Here is a 22,890-nt window from a genome sequence, read left to right as displayed (position 1 = left end):
TACTGGTCAGTTTGTTGATTTAAATGTACTTGTTCTTTATTTTAAATATTGTATTTATTCCAGTTTTGTTTTTTTACTTTAAAATAAGATATGTGCAGTGTGCATAGGGATTTGTTCATAGGTTTTTTTTATAGTCCGGCCCTCCAGCGGTCTGAGGGACAGTGAATTGGACCCCTGTGTAAAAAGTTTGGGGACCTCTGATCTAGTCTGTGTCTCAGAACAAAAAGTCTTGTTGGATTGATTTAAGGTAATTACTTTTTTACTTCAACAGAATTATGACATTTAAGTGAAAATAGATAACAGTCTTTTCCTTTTTTTAAACACTTTTCCATAAGCTATGTTTTATAAATGCCTTAAAAATACTGCAAAGATACATAATAAGCATTAGTATTAGTGTCATTATAGGCAATTTCTATTTTATTTGTTTTGTACAATGAACTGTTATTCCTTTTTTTAAAGATTTTATTTATTCATTTTAGAGAGAGAAGACAGAGAGAGAGAGAGAGAGAAGGAGGAGCAAAAAGCATCAACTCCCATATGTACCTTGACCAGGGAAGTCCAGGGTTTCCAACTGGTGACCTCAGTGTTCCAGGACAGTGCTTTTACCCACTGCGCCACCGCAGGTCAGGCTGTTATTCCTTTTTTAAGGGAAGGAATAAGAACTATCTAAAGTTAATTTAACAAGAGGTGGGCGGGGCACGCCCCTCTGTTGTCACCATGAGAAGGGGCTCCCTGCTTTGGAATGACATCAGCTGTCTCTGTCACGTGGCTGTGCAGGGCCAGAGCGCCCTCCATGCTGTTTTGCCTTCTCTTCTTTGTGAGGCAGCCAGGGTTTTAAAAATTTTAACCATCAATAAGGAAAAGATAAGCCAACAATTTTGTTCATATTCAATTCTTTACATTTTCAGAATAAACACTGGTAACACTTTTGGAAATTAAGGTGTCATTTTCTTTCATGGGTAGAGAGGCCGTGTCCTGTGAGGATGGTGGACAGAGGACCGTTAGCAGGACGATGGCATCACCCTTGGCCTTCTCTCCAGAGCCCAGCGCTCCCTCTGCCCAGGGGCGTCCCTCTTCTGTGTCATCAGCCTTTTCCTCTGTGTGAAGAGGCTCCGAGCTGCACACGTAGGACGTGGGCCTTTCATGACACGTAAACTACACCTCAGTGAGGTGGTAGGACACACACACCAAGGCCCCTTCCTTCTCCTCTCTGCAGCCAGATTGACAGACAGCTTGTCTGTGCTCTTCATCCCCATGTGTCCCCTCTGCTCCCCTGTCAGCCGCTTGCCCCTCCCCACTGGGAGGCTCCCGCCCTCCATGTTGCTCAGGCCCCGTGCCCAGCCCAGGTCCCGTCTTCATGCACTCAGAGTGCTCGGCTGCGCTGCTGTCCGTGCATCAGCCCCCAACCACTGTCCGTCCTCTGGCCTCCTGCTGTCCATCTGTCCCTCCCCCAGCATCCATCCATCAGAGCTCCATCCACCTTCTGCCAGCCCACTTTAAAAAAGTAAACTTAATTAAAAAAGTTTTTTTTTCTGAAGTGAGAAGGGGGGGTTGGCAGACAGACTCCTGCATGCGCCTGACTGGGATCCACCCGGCATGCCCAGCACGGGACGGTACTCTGCCCATCTAAGCTGTTGACCTGTTGCAACCAGAGCCATTCTAGTGCTTGAGGAGGAGGCCATGGAGCTGTCCTCAGCACCCAGGCCAACTTGGCTCCCATGGAGCCTTGGCTGCAGGAGGGGAAGAGAGGGACAGAGAGTAAGAAGAGGGGGAGGGGGAAAAGCAGATGGGTGCCTCTCCTGTGTGCCCTGGCTTGGAATTGAACCCGGGACTTCCACATGCTGGGCCGATGCTCTACTGCTGAGCCAACAGACCAGGGCCAATAAACTTAATTTTTTTAGGTGGTTAGAGTTATAGAAAAATTTTGGAAATAGTTCCCATGTCCTCAGCAACCATTTTTACCAATAAGTAATGTTACATTAGTATGGTACTTTTGCAACAATTAATAAGCCATTACTGATACATTGTTATTAACTAAAATTCAAACTTTATTTAGATTCCTTAGTTCTTATCTAGTGTCCTTTTCCTGTTCCAAGATTCTACCCAGGGTACCACATGAGGTTTGTCACATTTCTCAGACTCTCCTTGACTGTTTTGTGGAGAACTGTTTAGATATTTTGTAGAGTGTCCCTCAAATGGGATTTGTCTGATGTTTTTCTCATGATTAGACTGGGGTTATGGGGTTTGGGGAGGAAGACCACGGTGATAAAGGGCCATTCTCATACATCCTGTCAGGAAGCATGCTGTCAACATGACATCACTGCTGGTGTTGACCTTGACCTCCTGGCCGAGGTGCTGTCTGTCACATTTCTCCTCTTTGGAAGGAAGTCCCAGCGTGCAGTCCACAGCTAAGGAATGGGAGCTATGCTCCACCTCCTTGTGTTTCTGTGTGATTTCTATGGAATTCTTCCGCATAGGAGGTTTGTCTCTTCTCCCCCATTTGTTTATTTAGTTAAGAATTTGTTTATATCAGTGTGGACTCATGGATATTTATTAGGGACTTGGGTTGGGTTATAATTCAGTGCTTCTGTATTTCTTTTGTTGCTCAAATTGTTCCAGTTTTGGCCATTGGGAGCTGTTTCAGTGGCTCCTTTGTCTGTCTGACATACTCCCAATGTGTGTGTGTGTGTGTGTGTGTGTGTGTGTGTGTGTGTGTGTGTGTGAGTGTGTGTGTGTTTCCTACTTCCTTACGTTCCGGCACTACAAGACATTCCACATTCATCTGTATATTTTTTGCTCCAGACCTAGAATTGACCGTTTCTCCAGGAACCCTGATTCCTTCTCTTGGAGAACGGTGTTAGGAACCAAGACACGGATGTGAGGTCTGCTTGTTGCTACTGGACGTCATTGTTCCTAGGATCTCTGAGAGCTCAGAGCAAGGAAATCTGTGTGTGTGTGTGTGTGTGTGTGTGTGTGTGTGTGTGTACTATCCTGTGTATTATACATACCTATAAATATTTCTATATGTAACCAACAGTATGTATGCTAAGCTCAACATGAGTTCAAGCTGATGTCTCCAATTCTAATCCATTCCCACCTGGATCATCTCGCCTCCTTCCCTTGTATGTCTGTCTGTACACCCTCACTTCAGCAGTGGGTGGCCTGTGGTTCCCACTTCAGCAGTGGGTGGCCTGTGGTTCCCAGCACCCTCCCTCCATTCACTAAATTCAGTTGTAGTATATGTGCAGAGCGGTATCAAAATTCTTACCCCGGACCCCTGTGGAAGACGACTCTATCAACTAGAGCGAGTGCTCATGTGCAGTTCCTTTCGCCTTTAGTCTCATAGATTCCCTGGGCTTCCAGTCACTGAGCTCAGCAGCCTTTTCCCACCCCTCGGCCAGTGAGCTGGTTTCATACATCGGGAGTATAGTTGTCTTGTTTTCATCACATTCTGCATTTCATCCTGGGATCTCCCAACCTCTTAAAAGATTTAAAAATTTTGAACACGTAAGATTTATTCTTTGCGGTACAGAGTTCTGTGGGTTTTGAATAGTGTCATGTATCCACCCCTACAATATCATCTAGTTTCATCACTCTAGGAAATCGGCACTTCACCCATTCAACCCTGGCCACTTCCCTCCGAGCCCCTGACTACCACTGATCTCTTCACCATTGCCACAGTTCTGCCTTTTTTCCAAAATCATATAACTGGAACCAGTTGGAGCCATAGAGTATGTAGCCTTTTAGATTGGTATGTTTCACTTAATTTCATGCATTTAAGATTCATCTCTGTTTTTTTACTACTTGGTTGCTTGTTTCTTTGTATAGCTGAATCATATTAGATTGTATAAAGATACCTGGTATAAACATTTTCTGGTAGGCCCTTGTGTGGGTGTAAGGTTGTAATCAGGCGGATAAATTTGGCAGAAGCACTTTTAGGTACTAGGGCTACAACAGTAGATCAGAGACAAAGTCCCTCTGGCTCCAAAAACAAATACACACAAATGAATGAACACGGTTTTAGCTCATGAGAAGTGCGATGAAAGAAATCAAACAGGCTGATGGGACAAAGAGTGAATGAGGCCAGGGTGGTGGGACCAAGAAGGGCCTCTCTGAGGTCATTGATTGCATTTGAACCTGGGTCTAAATGATGAGAGACGGCTCCCACTGCTCAAAGGCCTGGGGGGTGAACTATCCTGCAATGGGCTCAATTGATGCTGAGACCCTAGGGCAGGACAGACCTTGACTTGGACTAGGGACTGGGGACAGAAGGAAAGATGAGAGGAGATCATGAATGAAAACATTTAAAGAAACAGCTTTTTTTTTTTTTTGTAATAGAGCACACCCAGTACATACAGCTAAGTGGAGTGCAGGTGGGTGAGCATTCTCACACTGAGCCCACCAGGAACCATGGTCCCGATCCAGGGGTAGAGCGCGGGCAGCAGCCCGGGGTCCCTGTTACGTCCTCTCTCCATCCCCCTCCCACATCACTCCATTGTAACCTGAGAAGCTGCCTTTTCTTTTTAGAAATTTTATGTCTGTTTCTTTTCTTTCACATTAAGCGTGTGAGACACACCCATATTATTGCATGCCACTGAGGTTCGTTCATTTTAATAGCCGTACAGCATTCCATGGGTGAGTCCATTACAATGACTTTTTTTTTATCCATTCTACTTTTGTTGACCGTTTGAGAGGTCTCCAGATTGGGATTACTCTGAATCAAGCTGCTGTGAACATCCTTACACATGTCTTTTGGTGAACCAATGTCTGCACTTCTGTGTGTTATACACACAGTGCTGAAGTTGACGGTTTACAGGGTGTGATCAGCGTCCCTAGATATTCCAGACGAGTCTCCTGAGTGGCTGTACTGACTGGCATTCCCACTGAAGTGATGCAAGTCCTGTACTCTATCTGGTCCCTCTAACTGTTAGGTACACAGCGGTCCTGCACTGTGGATGGAGTTCCCACTTACTGAGGGCTGATGAAGTCCACTTCCTTGTCATTCCATCGGCCTCTTTGGTGTCCCCTCTGTGAAGTGCCTGTTCAGCTCGTCTTCTATTAAAAAAATAACTTTGGATTGAGTTGTGTGTCGTTGTTCTCACTGATTTTTATATATCCCGGATACTAATCTTTATACGTACATCCTAGATATCAGTCTCTGGTCAGAAATGTGTGTTGTATTTTTTTCTCACTTGTGAGTTGCCTTTTTCAGTTTTTTGATCTAGTGTCTTTCTTTTTTTTTTTTTTTTTTACAGAGACACAGAGAGAGTCAGAGAGAGGGATAGACAGGGACAGACAGACAGGAACGGAGAGATGAGAAGCATCAATCATTAGTTTTTCGTTGCACATTGCAACACCTTAGTTGTTCATTGATTGCTTTCTCATATGTGCCTTGACTGCAGGCCGTCAGCAGACCGAGTAACCCCTTGCTCAAGCCAGGGACTTTGGATCCAAGCTGGTGAGCTTTTGCTCAAACCAGAGGAGCCCATGCTCAAGCTGGCAACCTCGGGGTCTCGAAGCTGGGTCCTCGGCATTCCAGTCCAACGCTCTATCCACTGCGCCACTGCCTGGTCAGGCTAATCTAGTGTCTTTTGATGAACAGATGTTCTTAATCTTGTCCAATTTATCAGTTTTTTCTCCTTTATAGTTAAGTGTACTTTGCATCCTCTTTAAGAAATTGTTGTCTGCCCAAAGGTCATAATACTCTCTTGTGTTGTCTATTAGGTGCTTCATTGTTTAATCATTTATATTTAGATCTGCACTCTATCTAAAATAGATTTTTGTGTATGGGATACTGTAGGCAACAAGATTCCTTGTTTCCCCACCAGGATATCCAGCTGACCCAGCACCATTCATTGAAAAGATCATTCTCTCTCCACTGCGGTGTAGTCACGAACCAGGGGACCTTGTGTATGTGGCTCTGTTATAGATGCTGGTGACGGTGTTCATGTAGGCGGGGCCTTCCTGTCTCACGATACTCTATTTCCATTTCCTGGCACAATGACCCATGTGCTATAATTGGTCTGTAAATATTAGCTAGTTGATGGACGGGTCTGAACTTGCCTTTGGGCATGAGTACTTAAAATACCTAGGCTCAGGCTCAAAGGAAACATAGTCAGTTTTCATTTCAGAGAACACTTTACTTGACTAGTTATATTTTTTCAACAGGCCCAAATATGGCTTTGGACAAATTCTGCTGGCAGAAGTCCTAAGGAGGGCTGGTCCACTCAGAATCCCCTGAGTAGTGGTGCGTCTAGTCAGCCATCTGGCCAGCCTCCCGGTACATATTGTTATGGGCCTACTGTGTGCCAGGCATGGATATAACCATGAAGTGATGGGATTCTTTTCAGAGTTTTTATTTTTAATGTTGAAACATTTGTGTTTCTTTACAAGTTAAATGCTCGTTGCAAAGAGGTTAATTTCTAGAATATTCTTCTATTTATGGTATAATTTTCTTGTTTTATTATAGTTATTTGAAAAAGTATTTTATGTGTTAGTCTAGGTTAACAGGCAATAGGCCTAAGAATTAGAACTTATATGTTGTTGTCAGAATATTTTAAAACAAACAAAACCCTGCAAAAGAAAAGATTTTTTAAAATTTATTTTGAAAGCACATGATTTTATTTGGTGACTTCAACAAGCAGCTCCGTACTTACCTTGTTTTCAAATTCAGCGCCAACCTGAAGACCACATTCAGAGAAAGAGACATACATGTTCCGGAGGTCGACGTGGTGCTCAGGAGGGGCCAGTGCAAGTGGGCTGCGTGCTGAGCACTGCGGTTGGTCCTGGCTCCCGTCTATCAGGGAGCCTGTCCATCAGGGGCCCGTCCACTGATGACTTCTCCCTGGTTGCCATCTTGCCTGGTTACACCAGGGCCCTGGTTCATGTCACAGGACCTCTCTGCTTCTTGCCTCTCCTGGGATGTGAGAGAGGAATGGCAGTGAGGGTAGCTACCCTCAGCTGGGAGCTGCCCTGCCAGCTTCCGTGCCCACTGCTGCCTGTTTCTGGTGGTGGCCAGTTCCTGCTGCTCAGGGCGCTTTGTGGACTCCGGGAGAGGCAGCATGGATCTGGGCCACAGCCCGCTCCGCCCCTGCCTCAGGAAAGGGAAACAGCCTAGCAACAGAGCAGGGTGTCTGCACCATCGACTTGCACACAACAGGCTTTTCTTACTCATTAATGTTGGCCCAGTTTGCTTTATTTTTTCAGTTTGTTTCAATAGGCTGTTTTCTGTATTTAGTGAAATGTCAGCTACCCGGAGGTCACCAACCTCAATTATTTGGGACCAGTGAAGACCCTGAAAGAAAGCAGGGTGGTACCTTTGAGAACGGAAGGAGCTGTGCTTCATTTATTGGACAAAGCCATTGGCTTTTTTGTGTGGGTCTTTTTTTTTTCTTCACATGGGAATTAAAACAATTTTTTTTCCAATTATACTTGACACACACTATTAGTTTCAGGTGTATAACATAGTGAGTTCGTTGGCTCTTTCGCCACAATTCTCACCAGCCTGGTTTCCTTCTTAGTTCACTATGATTTAGAAGCAACACATGAGGCTGCTACATGTAGGTCCTGGGAGAAGCTCTAGAAGTGACAGCTGACAGCCTGGCAGTAAGGGGGTTGACAGAGAATCTATAAAAAGCGCAGGAGGTTGGAGCCATTTTATAGGAGACAGAAAGAGCTCTGTGCATGCCGGTGGCCTGGAGGGTAAGTCAGCGCCATGGGAGGCCCTCTCAGCATGCTGACCTGTCATTGACAAGATAGTGAATTATACTGGAGCCTCTGCCTCAGAAAGCAGGCACGTGAGCAATACGTTCAGAAAGATGTTCCGAAAAAGAATTTAAATGTTGGTTATTCAAAATAATTGCTTAGATGGAGCCATTGTTTTCCTCAGGATACTAAATAAATAAAATAATTCTCCTTTTCTCTGTCTTTCTTTCTCTGTTTCTCTCTCTTCTTCCTGTTCCCCCTCTTGATTTCTTCCCTTCTCTTCTCTATTCCCGTCCCCTCCCCAATGTCCTTTACTACCAGTTCCTCCCCCTACCTCACTGTCTCCATGCCTTTTTCCCCATCTTTTACTTTCTCTTCTTCCCCATTCTCCTCTCCCACACAAAATACAGTTCCCAATTTTTCTCTGTCTTTGAAGGACATTAAAGTCCAGTGGGTTGCTGGTAGGTGTTAACAACCAGCTCTCAGGAGAAACGCCCCCATCCCTCATTCAGAACAGTAACCCATTGCCTTGGTGTAAATACTCCCACTGTGCTTGATTTCAGGCTACCATTGTGACGTCACCAAACTTGGAGCAGTGACAGTGTTTCCTCCATGTGGGTACAATAGACATAAGTTACCTCAAGAACATAGAATAAGAAGTGTAATAAATTTGTTAGAAAGTGATGAATTTTGAGTATTTATTAAATTGGTTTTAATTACAAGTAATTTAGTTATATGTTTACATCATTTAATTTTTAATAATAACTGTGTTGAAGAGCTAGTTTATAAAATTCCTGAAAATGTAACAGTCATCCCTCTTGTGAGCTGGTACAAGCCAGCTCCAGCACAACATTGCACATAACCAACACCTTATAGCTAAGAGATACCTTGTAATCTTATTGGAGCATAACATCCTAAATTCTACAGGAGACAGAAGCTGATGGTTAAGAGACTCTAGAGCAGGGGTCCCCAAACTTTTTACACAGGGGGCCAGTTCACTGTCCCTCAGACCGTTGGAGGGCTAGACTATAAAAAAAAACTATGAACAAATCCCTATGCACACTGCACATATCTTATTTTAAAGTAAAAAAACAAACGGGAACAAATACAATATTTAAAATAAGGAACAAATAAGTTCAAATCAACAAACTTACCAGTATTTTAATGGGAACTATGCCCCTCTCACTGACCACCAATGAAAGAGATGCCCCTTCCGGAAGTGCGGTGGGGGCCGGATAAATGGCCTCAGGGGGCCGCATGTGGCCCGCGGGCCGTAGTATGGGGACCCCTGCTCTAGAGATCACGTACTCTGACCGCTCCGCCTGACTCGTTAACTGGACCTCAGCCTGGAGAAAGGACGTTCCAGGGCCTCTGCTGCTCGGATCTCTCCCGTCCCCGGACAGACGTCAGGATCGATGCACACGTTTGAGAGCTGAGGGACGCTCTTTAGGCTCCAAACTAAGACTGGAATTTAATGTCCTTCTCCTGCTTTCTGATTTCATTTTCATGAAAACAACCCAATTCCTAACTTCTTAATTTAGCAGAATACATTTATTTGTAAGAATTGATATAAAGACCACCAAACCATGTCATTAAGTAAAATCAACAAATGTTTATTACCACTTATTATTATATGATAGCTGTTCAGAACCTTTTCTCTCCTTTAGCCTAATAATTTATTTTATTGATTCATTACCCATCTATAAAGTACATCCACTATGTAGGTTTTATATACTTTTATTACATTCCCCTCTTATCTATGCTCTTTAGGATACTTAATTCATTACATGATATATTCATTCATAGGTATATATAAAACATATATATGTATATATATATTCATTATATGATACTTATGACATTTAGAACTAATGGTTCAGGTTACTATAGGTCAGAAATAATCGATTCCCTCTGGCCGGTGAGACTAGACAGTTAGATCTCTCTAAGTCTGGTGCCCTTCTGTAAAGCAGCAATTGTGTGTGTGTGTTGATCCAGCAGACCATGCCTGGCCTGTTGACTGAGGCCTGTGGTGACCTGGGGTCCGAGGCCCACGGGATGGTGGGGACAGGACAGCCTGCCGAGCAAGGCAGCCGCAGCCGAAAGCCAGCTCAGCTGCTCACCGCTGTTCTTTGTTCGGACCATTGAGAGCTGATGTTATGGATATTTCCTTTTTCCCTTACGAAGCCTTGGCGTGTTATGGGCCTCAAAACAGAAGATAGAGCTGTTTGGAAATGCTATCTAACGCCTCTCCTGGTGGGCAAAATTGCTGTAACAGGAATCGCGGGTGTGTGAGGCGCTGTCTGACTGGGTCGAGTAGATGGCTCCTGACGAGGCATGGTAAATTGAGAGGACAGACCAGCCACTTGAACGTCCCTCAGAGGCCAGATTTGTCCAGAGTCATCACATGGCCGGATGTGGGACAAAAGGTGGCCTGGGCGTCTCTTTGGCCTCCCATCTGCCATATTGCTGTCTAAGACGCTCAGTGAACTCATCACCTTAACTCCAGACCAGTACTTCCCAGTTTCCCTCTCTTCATTGAGGATGTGATGAATCACCCCCAGGATCCCGGAGTTCTGCTTTTATTTTGAAGTAATTTCAGAGTTACAGAAGAGTTGCCATGCTGGTGCTGAGTTGTCCCATATCCCCTTCACCGTCTCCTCTAGTGTGAACGTCAACACCGGCCCTGTGTGATGAGCTTAACCTGCAGTCTCTCCTCAGCGCTCCCTGGGTTTTCCGCTGATGTCCTTCATCTGATCCAGGACCACACATTGCAGTTTGTAGAGTTTGTTTTTTATTCCTTCTCTCATTTCCCACCCACTCTTTGGGCCTGGTAAGCCGGCCCTTTGCACCAGCCCTTCTCTTCCACGGTGACAAGTGCCACCGCCCACCCCAGCCGCTTATGGCTCACACGTGGACCAGCACATTATTATTGCACACCTGTCTCCGGATTCTCCCACCTTCTTTCCAGCTTCCCGGAGCGGCCAGGATTCTTCTCAGGTGACTCGGATCTCTCCCCGAATGAGAGCTGAGCTCTGTCAGGACCGCCTTCTAACCCACGTTGTCTTGAACCGCTTTCCAGTTTCAGCCTCGATCCCTCCCCGGACAGACGGCTCTCTCGGCAGCCTCCTTAACACCGTGTGACCCTCACAGTCGCCAATCCCGAGTCCACTGCATTAAGCTCCCACGTGCATCATCTCATTCGGTCTTCAGGACAGTACGCAGGAGGGGAGCCCATTAGGAAACTGAGGCACAAAGAAGGTTACCTAACTGTCCGCGGCTGGTCTCACGCAGCCAGGGCGTGGCTGAGGAAGGACACGGGCGGGGCGGTCTGACTGTGGACCTCAGGTTCCTAAGCAGCCGGACTCTCATCTCAAATTCAAGATGGCCCCGGGGGTTCTGCTCCTCCGCAAATCCTCCTGCCCTCGGCGAGGACGCGCTCCCGCCCCCAGAGCCCAGCCTGGACCCGTCTCCGGGACGTTTGTCATTTCAGGCTGACACCGACCTGCGGACCCAGCGTTCCTCATTATTTATGAATCAATTGAAAATAAAGGCTGTGCGTCCCTCAGCTGGCACTGACCTGCGTTCCCTGTGCTTTCCTGTGTGTCCCCATCTTCCCAGAGCGACTGGAAGGTCCTAGAGGGCAGGGACTGTGCTTTCTTACATAGTGTGACCTTCTGAACGTCCAGCAGACAGTCTCTGTTGGACAAATGGGTTTGCAATGAGCGTGCTTTCATGGACTCTCATTTGATCAATACTGAAGCCAGCATTTCCTTTTGGTCTCATTATATATATATATATATATATATACATATATATATGAAACAGGACCAATGGCTAGAATGTGGCTCGTGGTGCTGCTATGGCATTTAATCCCTGTTGACAAAATGATAAGACCATACCCAACAGTAAGAACAGTAACACACGCAGTGCTTACTGTGTGCTGGGCTCTATTCTGAGGCCTTTGCTGTATTAACTCTTCATCCTTGTCACAAACCTATAAGGTGGCTGCTTTCACTAAAGCATTTTAAAATGTTCTATTTGAGAAGGGTGGGAACCAGGCACAGACAGGTTCAGTCACCCCCTGAGAGCCACAGGGAGTGGGGGAGCAGGAAGGACTGTCCCCATGGGCCCCGTCTCTGGGATCTGCTCCTGTGGGATCTTTCACAGCCGAGGTCACAGATGGACGCAGACCCCAGCTCCTCTTTATTTGTGAAATCAGTGATTGTGTACGAAAGCGACAGAGCATTGGTATGTTGGGTGATCTTGGGGAAAGTGAGTTTGTTAATGTTGTGAGCCTTTATAAATATTTAACTCTTTGCTCTAAAGGACTGCTTAGCAACTTCCTTTTTAAAGGATTATTTCAACAACAAATAGCACAAATAAAGACAGCTCCAGAAAATGGCACTTGTGAAGGTGCCTTTAACCGCAGGAAGTGGCTTTACGACATTTCAGAGTGGTAGTGTTTTATTTAGCTCCTCAGGATGGAGGGGACTCTGAGAACTCTGACTTTGTGTGTGTTTCCCCTTTTTCCAGTGTCTTATTGTTTTGTAGCATCTAACCAACCACCTATTATTGATTAATCATAGCAATGGCTTTGACTCTGCTATGCTTAACACTGATGTTTTTCTCTTAGCAGAACTAGTTAAAATAAAACCTGGATGTCATACCTCTGTTTTATTCTGGGAAATTCCTCTGAATCGCAAGCTGTTTTTAACTGTTTATTTGATTTGCTGGTCTTAATAGCCACAGTGGGTGCTGAACTTCCTGAAGGTCTCTCTGTGGTAACAAGAACTCAACCCCTGCCACATCTGAGAACCAACTTACTCTGCTAAAGAGTTCAAAACTTCCCCGGGGGTGTTTAGAACACTGGCCAGCACACCCCCCCATCCTTTCCTTTTCATGTGGGTTCATCCTTTGATCAATTTCCCGTGCTTTGGCGGGGAAGAGGTTCTTGTGGTTGGGTGTGCAGAAGGGAACCTGTTGGCCACCACAAGGTGAGGGAGTGTGGGTTTGAGGGCAGAGCCTGCCCTGCTGGCTGGTTTGGATCAGCTCACCCCGGGTGCCGTCTCTGTCTCTACCAAGGTGCTGTGGATTCCTGAGTGAGTGAGGCAGTAACTGGTCCTAAAAGTCAAGCTGAGGCTGGCTGCTCGCAGTGCAGTTTGTGTCTGGCGCCTTGGCAACTGCCCCTTGTTTTGTTTTCGGTTTCTGGGCAATACTTTCAGGTGTAAGTGGAACTTTCCCCTTGATGATATATCTTAGCGTCAAAGGGATCACAGAGAAGCAACTTCCTATTTCTGTATGCAATCTTATTTAAAATACCAAATAAGTTCAGGCTCAATGCATGTGAGAACTTCTTTGGTTCATTGGAAGGGATTATCTCTAATTCACATCTGCTTCTTTCTGCTGGTGATTTTGGGGGACTAGTGGACTGGTGACTCGGGACCAGTAGCCTTCTTGTGGACATCTCTAAGTAGTCCACAGTCTACCACAGTCTACCACATCCCTTTGGGCCACAGAAGTGAGACTGTTTTGCTTTTGCTCTGTTACTGGGAGTGAGGCCTGTGTAAGGGCAGCTCCCTGTCAGTGTACAGGTGTCTGGGTTTGCAGAGAACGTGAAGGGGTGGCTGACTCAGGAGAACCCTGTTCACGGTGCAGGGGAGTCTGGCAGAGACGATGGGTTTGTGTTGATTGGCATGGCCACTCAGGGACGCGGGAAGCAAGACTGCTAGGAACAGTCCATTCTTCAAGGCAGGTGCCAGAGGGCAAGGGGTCTGGCCTGACCCCGCGTGTCAGCTAGCCTGTCGCTCTCCACCTTCTGGCTTTCTGCGTTCCTGATGCCACGTCCTATTTGCTGCCTGCCCTTTCCCAGAGATTCTAACGCCCATGTTTTCCAGCCTGCAGACTTGAGCCTGGTTCCTGACAGATGTCTTGCTGGGTGCTTTTGCTGCAGATGCTCTAAAGCCGCATTGCCCTCTGAGCAGGATTGAGCCAGTCTCAACGAACAGCACAAGGGTGCAGGTCTTTCTCCTGCACTGTGTCGGTCGGAAAGGGCACGGCATGTGTCTGCATGGGTCCAGAGCACTGAGATCGACTGCTTCTCCTTCTGTAGCTGTTTCTGTGAAGGGATCCACAGAGAAGAGAGGGGAAAATGAAGTCAAAGTTGGAGCACATATATGGGCCTCACTTAATGGTGCTCTCTGGCCAGGTTTTGTTGGGAAGGGAATTATCTTGTAGATAAGAAGTGAAAATTCTCCCCTGACTGGTGGTGTGCAGTGGATAGAGCCTCGACCTGGAAGGCTGAGGTCCTAGCTTTGAAACCCCAAGGTCTCCAGCTTGAGCGCAGGCTGGCCAGCTTGAGCGCAGGCTCGCCAGCTTGAGCTTGGGGTTGCCAGCTTGAACATGGGGTCCCAGCTTACAAGTGAGACCATTGGTATGATCCCAAAGTCACCAGATTGAAGCCCAAGGTCGCTGGCTTGAACAAGGGGTCACTGGCTCAGCTGGAGCCCCCCCACTCTGTCAAGGCACGTGTGAGAAACAATCACTGAATGACTAAAGTGCTGCAACTACAAGTTGATGCTTCTCACTTCTCTCCCTTTCTTCCTCTCTCTCATTAAAAAAAAAAGAAAGAAAGAAAAAAGTAAAAATCCTCGGCCCCGTGATGAAGGCTTGGACCCAGTCTGCTGACAACAAAGAGGGTGAGGCAGGGTGTGGGGTGCCCGAGCGGCGAGAAGCTTTTGTGAAATAGGGCAGCTTCCTTCTGGGCTGTGGCTTTCCCTTTCCTTTCTAGAGACTGCTTTGCTGTTCTTTCTGCCGCGTAGAAGGAGGCAGAGAGCAGATGTGGGGAAAGGGACTTTAATGGAACCCACGGGACCTGTGGCAGAGCCCCAGGGCTGGTTCTGTCCAGTGACTCTCCCAGTGGGGAGACGGGGCCGACGTCATCCCTGGGTAAGGAAGATGGCTTCCCTTCACTGTCTGTCTTTCCTCTCTGCTGTACCGTTAGCCTGGGGTGTGGTATCAGGATTGTCTAGTTACTTGTCAGTTTAATGTTGTACCTCACAAGTGAGTGTGCTGAGGGCCGTAACCACAGTCTCCTGGAAGGGCGTGTGTGTGTGTGTGTGTGTGTGTGTGTGTGTGTGTGTCTCCTGGCACCCGGGGAGGCCCCTCGACCCTGCTTGCAGACACCATGGGGCTTCTTCACAGGGGCTTTGTGCCCTCCACCCGCACCCTGTGATCACAGGCTGTCGCCATACTGGAAAGGTTTATGGGGACCTGTCTCCGGCCCACCTGGAAGCTGCTGTGGTGTGGGGGATCTGGACGAGGGTCCAGCTGCTCTGTGTGATAACCCAGCCCACCTGTGGGGCAGGAGGAAACCACAAGTGTGGGCAGAGAAGCATGTTGGGGCCCCAGGGACAGCGGAAGCCCTATGTGGGTTGACGAGGAGGAAAGACCAGCTTGAGAGTCTCAGGAGTCTCCCAGCTACAATCGGAGGGGAAGTGGGTTACAGAATTATATTTGTTATTCCCGTAATATGCACAACTAGCCCTTGAAGTTGAATTCTTCAATTTAAGTAAAGTCAGCTTAGTGATTTCGAGACCTACTGGAAGTATCTCAACCAGAGAGATGACTGAGTATCTAATCCCAGTGTAGTAATAAATGCATTATCTCAGCTGCTGTTTCCTCTCTCTCTCTCTTTTTGAATCATTAAAGATAAATTACGCCTGACTTTCAAAATTACCGTGGTGATATAAAATACCATATCAGAAACCCTAAGGAGGATCTTATTGCTGTTGTTGACTGTGTTACTGTGAGGGGAAGTGATCATCTACAATGAGGAGAGAGCTAGCTTTGGTCTGTCTCACATATCCCGACTCGGCCTAAGGAGATAGGAGGCAGCTAGGTGCGCTCTCTGACAGGTGCAGGCTCAACCTCCAGGTGACTCATTTCTTCATCCACAGAGGAGGAGAGAAAATGAGCTCCGTGGGCTCGAGGATGATGGGCTCAGAACGCGCATGCGCAGGCAGAGCTGCTCTCCAGGGAGAGTCGGGAGCCCTACTCCTCCGCTCTCCTGACGCTCTGTTACCAGGATAGAGAGGTGCTATTCAGAGCTCCGTCCCAGTTCCTGAAATACCCTGCAGCTCATGTCCCCTGGATGGAGGGAGGCCTGAGGTGTCTGCCTATCCTGAGACTCGGCCCGTGTGGGGAGGTGTGGAGGGGACCCAGTGAGGACAGTGAGGGCATGGACCACCCAGGTGAGGACGGTCCCAGTAGGTGCCTCCACGTGGGTGGCCTGGACACACAGGCCTGCCTCTTTAAATGGAAACTAATTCTGCCGACTAGCCCTGTATTAGACCCTGAGTTCCTAAATAGGCATCTCATGTTAAATCTTTGACATTGATTCGTGGACTGTTAAACCAATGGATAGCATTGGTGTCGAGGCTTTCATCTATGAGGTGAAACAGCGTTGTTATTGTTTTTAATGTGGTTGTGATGTAAGTAAGACTAACATCATGCATAAAGTGAGTAAGAAAGACGAGTTTGAGTCCCAACTCTGTCTTATATCGAGTGGGTGACCCTCGGAAATGACTCAGCCTTCCTCTTCTGTGGTTCCTATCAGATTTTCCCATGTAGTGAGGGTAACAAAAGGGATGTGAGAATTCGCTGAGGTGGTCCACGTAATGAAGGGATTAGCACAGGGTCAGGTGGGTTATACACATAGTTTTAGTTATTACTTTTGATCCAGAGTTAGCAGAGCCTGAGACAAGTCTTGGCTTCCTCTCTGTGGCAAGTAACTGAACCTCTCTCTTGAAGCCCCAGCTTCCTCATCCGTAAAATGGGGGTATTTGTTCCACCTACATAAAAGGGTTGTCAGAGAACAACACATAATCGGATTTGGGGAAAGTGCGTTAACGAAACACAAGCCCTGTGGACTGTCGGACACACCAGGAACATTGCTAAACATGAAGTTAAACCACACGAGCTCCTCAGTTTGCCTTTGGCTATTGTCTCTGATGTAAATGTGGCCACAGCCTTACAGGCCCTTTTTGGAAGAGCTATTTTAAGCATGTGTCTTGAGGACAGCCCCTGTCATCGCTTCTGTAGGTGACACAGGGGAAGCGGTCTGTGTCCACGGCTTGAGAACAGGGAACATGGAGATAAGAGTGACACCAGAGTGATTTTGGAGAAGAGACTGTCCCCGAACAGGACGGCTGGGGGTAAGGCGTGAGGGAAACGTGCAAACCGCAGGTCTGCGTGGAAGGGCGCCACGTCCCCCAGCTGTCTGTCTGCAGCTCGGCGTGCAGGTTCACTGCTGCACGATGCCCACGTCCCTGAGAAACGGGTCACTGTCCACCTTCTTCTCACAGGGCCACTGAAATGAAGACAGTCACCGTTTAGGTTTAGTTGGGCCAGCGGGGGACAGGTCTCCTACTTCTCAAATCAAAAATGGTTTCTTGCAGATAATGACTTTTTTCCGTTATACTTTAATCAGGGAAAAGGTCACATAGGAGCCTAGCTTTCTTGTCTCTAAACCTAACAGGATGCTTTGCCCTTTGCCCTAGTTGTGGCCTGTGGTCCACCTGCAGAGGAGGAGGAAGGGGGAGTGTGGGCGGAGTCTCTGAGCCTCTCCCTGGCAGACAGCACACTTTGTACCTTTGCTAAGGTCTCTCATTAATGTGACTTGGTGTGTTTTTGATTTGGGGCTGCTACAGATTTTCTTTCCCATTACTTCTCTAATTTGAGGCTTGAAACAGAATTGCTTTGTGCAGTAAACACTTTGCGGCATGTTTATCCCTGTCCTCTCCTCCACTAGCAATTGCAGGATGAAGTGGGAAATTAGATGCAGGAGTAGAATAAGAATTTGATTGTTTTTTTGTTTTTTGTTTTTTTGTTTTTTTTTGGAATGCTGAGTTTGACAGGGGCTACACAGCTAACTAACTGGGATATAAACAACATTAAAGGGAACCAAACCTTAGTCTCCTCATTTGACTGAATTCGGCCCCTTGTCTGCAGTACGAACCTGATGATCATGTACAATTCCAGCGGTCAGTACCAATAATCCGCTCTGTGTATCCACCAAGACAGGCTAAGGTATGTGCAGTCAAGAGCGATCCAAAATTTCACTGGCTTACAACCAAACTGTATCTCTCACTCGTGCTGTGGATCAGTGTTTATTGGCTGACACGGGTTCTGCTCCTATGGTCACCCCGGGACCCAGGCCGATGAGCTTCCTCAAAACACATGACTCCACGATTATGATTCCATGATTATCATGATTCCATGATTAGCAGAGCGGGTCAATGGCCATGTGAGGCATCCACTGGTTCTTAAAGTGTCCAGCAGGAAAGGCCTACATCACTTCTACTTCCCAGCTTATTCGCGAAATCAAGTCACCTGGCCACGCTGGCCCTCACAGGGAGCGCAGGGCTCCCCATGCGCCAGGAAGGAGCCTCCAGAATGTGGTGCTGACAAGAGTGACTGTTACCATCTCTCCGCAGAAGGAGTTTTCTTTGCCACATCCCTATGCTCACTTGATAATTATTTTATTTAGTCAGGGAGAGGGACCTTAATCCCTGGAAGTTTAGTAAACGGGGTTTCCATTTGTGAAGGTCTTTCAAAGCCCTCAGGAAGAATGTGCCCACCTACGGGGACAATGTGCCCACCCACGCTGAAGGAAGTGACCCTGCTACCTGAGTAAAGAGCTAAGGTGCGATGCCATCTAGAGCCAGGCCTTGCAGGGGAGGGTTTGACTGGGAGGCCTCTCAGTTCACTGGCTTATTTTATCCAACTGTGCTGAGCCCTGTCATGAGTGCAGGGTTTGCATGGCCTTTTATCCTGATCCACAGGTGGCTTGTCATTGTGGGAATAAGCTCCAGGCCTAGTAAACCAGCTTTGGTCACCTGGAGGAAGGGAGATCAGCCTCTGGGGAGAGACCCTGTGTGCTCAGCACTGGGTCCCTTGCTGCATGGCAGAGTGGATAAGAAAGAGTGCTGGCAGCTGACGGGAAGGAGAGGGAGAGGGAAGTGCTGTCCAGAGAGAGGGGAGAGGTGGGCCTCCTGAGAGCAGGGAGGGCCCCCCTCAGGGGAGGGTGGAGGCCTGAGAAGCCAGCCAGCCAGAGGGAGAAGGAGGGGGCGGGGAGGCCAGGAGAACTTTGTGGGCCAAGTTGGGGAGTCAGAATTTTAAGTTTATTTAGATGCCATTGTAGCAGGGGCATGAAGTGGTTCAAATTTGAATTCTTATTTTTATTTATTTACTTATTTATGTAATTTTTTCTTCTTTTTCCAAGTGAGAAAAGGGGTGATAGACTCCCACATGCGCCCCACCTGGGATCCACCTGGCAAGCCCCCTCTGGGGCCGATGCTTTGCCCATCTGGGGCCATGCTTGCAACTGAGCTACTTTTAGTGCCTGAGGCAGAGGCTTCACAGAGCCATCCTCAGTGCCTGAGGCCAGTGCACTGGAACCAATCCAGTCATGGCTGCGGGAGGGGAAAGAGAGAGAGAGAGAGAAAGAGAGAGAGAGGAGGGGGAGGAATGGAGAAGCAGATGGTTGCTCTCCTGTGTGCCCTGACTGGGAATCAAACCTGGGACATCCTCATGCCGTGCCGACGCTCTCCTGCTAAGCCAAGCGGCCTGGGCCTGGATTCTTATTTTTTGACTATCACAAAAGCTTATTTAACAAAACGTTCAATATGAAAATCTACACAACCTGATTTTTATATCATAATAAAAGAGGTGCCATGGAGAAGGGACATGCAGAAGCCGTCAGTGACTCTGGTGAGCATCGTTTGTCCTGGTTCCAAGGCTTCTAACATGACGATAATATTTTCTCAGGGGAACCCCTTTCCAACATCACTCTGCTGCCTGCTAGTCGCCATCTCCACACATTCGTGTGTTACAGAAATTCATAAAGGGATCAGACCACAACACTCCTTGGATGTACCGACTCTATTTAATTTCAATGATAACTTCTTGTCCACGAATTGTTTTCCTCTCAGGGGGGTGGGCCTTGCTCATGGCTTCTACTTGACGAGCTCAAAGCTGTCTCACTGGTAACTACCTTCCTTGATTTTTCTTTTGTTGTTGTTTAAGTGATACTTGATTTACTCATTATTCCCTTGACGCTTTCCTTCTTGGTCTGATTTATATTTGCACAGCTAACTTTTCTCCACAATATTTCTGTTTTTAACCTAAACTTATAATTCCAACTGAATGACAGCTGACCTTTTCCAATATTTTTCACTTGCCCAGAAGATTCAACATTGTGAGAAAAAAAATCAAAGTAGAAGATTATTCTCTAACACTGATTCAGTCCCTGTGGAGCGAGCTCTATTTATTATCGGGGTTTATTGATTTAATTAGGTGAAGAGTACAATAGACAAATGACTACAAAGCCCTTCTGTCACTGAGGGTTTCTGATTTAGAACAGATTCCACTACTTCTGGTTCTGCAAGATTTATGGTGAGATAAGCTGCTTACTTGAATCTTTCTCCTCTTGATAATAGCTTATTTAGGTGGTCAGACAAATCTTTACACAACACGTTTTAAAACTATAAATGTTCTTCCTAAATGGTTGAAGGCAGATTAGAATTTTGAAAGACAGAGGGGCTGCCGTGCGGAGGACAGCCAGGTGGCCGGTGTGGAAGGTTAGGGAGCCGGAGGGGGCTGTGTGGCCCAGACCCCAGTGTGGGCGGTGGGAATGGGGAAGGGTGGGCGGATGCAGGTGCTCTTTGGAGGTAGGATTAACAGAACTAGCCTATGAATAGGTGTGACGTCTAGCAGGAAGGTGACAGTAGTCATCTGCACAGGGCACACCATTCTGGGGGGCAGGTGCCCCCGGGAAACAAGAAAGGACCCCAGAGGCTTGATGGATTGGTGGCACCTCTTCACAAGGTATGTCAGTTATGCACTGAATTCTTCCTTCTGGGAGTTAAGTTTTGGATGTAAGTGAAATCAGTCCTCGAGGGTGTAGGGTCGGTGAGTCCTCCTCCAAAGTGCCAGATGAGGAGTGCTGCATTTAGAGTGCTTGCGTCTCCCCTCCCTCCCCCACACCAGGTACTTCTGAGTATATTTCTTCCTGTTGACACAGTGCCAGCTCAGACAGAGGTCTCAGTGTGCTAGAGCAGACTGCAGTGGTCTTTGATGACTTAACTGACATCCTCTCCCATTTTTCATGGTCACAGTGATTGGATTTGAGGCATAATATGCTCTCTTGATTAGGTAAAATAGACACGCGGCTGTCCCTAACTAGACTCAGTCAACATTCTGGTCTTCTGGTGGAGGACTGGGGAGATACCTGCTGTCCGTCTGCAATATCTCATCAAACCACCTTTCAAATCAGAGGGATTTCAGGCGATGGCTACGCTCACCATGTTGATGATAAAAGTGTTTTAACTTTTCTTTCAGTGGCAATAGTTTCTGACCTCACATTCTAAGGCTGTTCTTATTTGGAATATTTAAAACCTTTCTTCAGACCAATATGGAATGTTTTATTATCAAGTGTGCCTCTGGACAGAGCTTAAAAGCTGGATGCACCTTAACACCGACGATCCACAGTTTGGGATCTTAACCCCGGGCCGGTTCTGTACCGAATCCAGCCCCTCCTCTCAATCCTTGTGACTTATTCTTGAGCCACGTAGACCTGTTCTGTATTGTGATCCCCTAGTTCCGTCCTCATGCCTCAAAACCGAGCACCTGCAGGAACTACAGGAGGGCAAAGGCCGGGGCTTTTCAGGCTCGTAGACTGGCCTCGGTTCCTCGTCTCACTGCAAGTCCAATTGCCCGTCCGGGAGATATGGAAACTCTAGGAGTCTTTATTTCCTCACTTGTCATAATAGCACCAGCTACCAGGGTTGAGATGAGGATAATTAAACTCTTGACTGTAAAGGTTATTGGCCCAGTGCCTGGTACAAGGATCCTGGTAAATATTAGCTCTTATTGTTTTGATTAAAGAGAACTGACTTACTCAAATTAGCACTTCTTCATTAGGCCTAGGGCTATACTTTGTGATAGTTTGTGGTATATCTAGTTATTTATTTTTTTTAAGAAAACAAACACATTAGTTCAAAGTCACTGATTCATAACTGATTTACGGTTCAAGACCTTGCCTTTTTATATTAATCAGTGGACGTAATAGTCCCTGCTCTGAGACTGATGTACTGAGTTTAAGACTGTGTAGGTGGGTTGTTAAGAGGTCTTTTGGGCAGAGACCAATAATCCTTAAAAACTGCATAGTAAAATTACATTTTGAGCTTTGTAAACAAGGGCATTACCCAGATCTGATAAAGAATTTGAACTAAGACTAACCTTTTCTCAGCCCGGGTCCACTGTTGACTTCTTCAGACTTAGAGTAGCTCTCATTGTGAAGCACTTACTGCAAGGCAGGCACTGCGTTAGGACAGGACGTGCTATTTAACCCTTGAGATGGTACAGTGAATGAGTTCTATTTATGTATGTTCCCATTTTATGGATGAGGAAATTGAGGTGCAACAAGGTCAGTAGTAATTGGGAGAGCTGGGACCAGAACTGAAGTCTGCTTGGTTTAAATTTAAAGTCTCTGTTCTGAAATACTGTTACTTCTTGAAGGTCAGGATAATGTCAGTTTTGAGAAATATTCCTTTAAGAACAAATATTTAGCCTGACTGGTGATGGTGCAGTATATAGTGTCAACCTGGTATGCTGAGGTCCCAGGTTTGAAGCCCTGAGATCACCAGCTGAGTGTGGAGTTGCTGGCTTGAGCGTGGGTTCATAGACATGACCCCAAGGTTACTGGCTTGAGCCCAAAGGTCACTGGCTTTAAGCCCAAGGTTGATGGTCTGAGCTCAGGGTAGCTGGCTTGAGCAAGAGGTCACTGGTTTTTCTGGAGCCCCCTGTTACCAGGGCGCATGTATGAGAAACAATCAATGAACAACTGAAGTGCCACACCTATGAGTTGGTGCTTCTCATCTTTCTCCCTGTTTGTCTCTCTTACACACACACACACACACACACACACACACACATACACGGTTAAAAGAGCAACAATGTGCACAGTGATACACATTGGAAAAGGAACCTGCTTTAATGGTCCAATTACATACTGTCCCCAGTGTTGTTATTAATTATTCAAGAGAAAAAAAGAGAACTAGCCAAAATTTCTTTTGTCTAGATTCTGGTTTGGTGATGCCTTCTGAAAGACTTGTGAGTTCGCTCATT

General features: G+C 46.8%; 1 protein-coding gene and 1 pseudogene across 1 annotated transcript in view; one reads left to right on the top strand and one right to left on the bottom strand.

Annotated features, from left to right (window-relative positions):
* The window catches only part of PPP1R14C (protein phosphatase 1 regulatory inhibitor subunit 14C), a 74,938-nt gene that overhangs the window by 15,355 nt on the left and 36,693 nt on the right, over positions 1-22,890 (top strand). The gene's annotated exons all lie outside the window — the stretch shown is intronic.
* Positions 17,006-19,959, bottom strand: LOC136397057 (small nuclear ribonucleoprotein G-like; annotated as a pseudogene).

This window comes from Saccopteryx leptura, chromosome 3 (assembly GCF_036850995.1).
Source record: "Saccopteryx leptura isolate mSacLep1 chromosome 3, mSacLep1_pri_phased_curated, whole genome shotgun sequence".
Taxonomy (NCBI): domain Eukaryota; kingdom Metazoa; phylum Chordata; class Mammalia; order Chiroptera; family Emballonuridae; genus Saccopteryx; species Saccopteryx leptura.
This window is presented reverse-complemented; position numbering and strand designations above follow the sequence as displayed.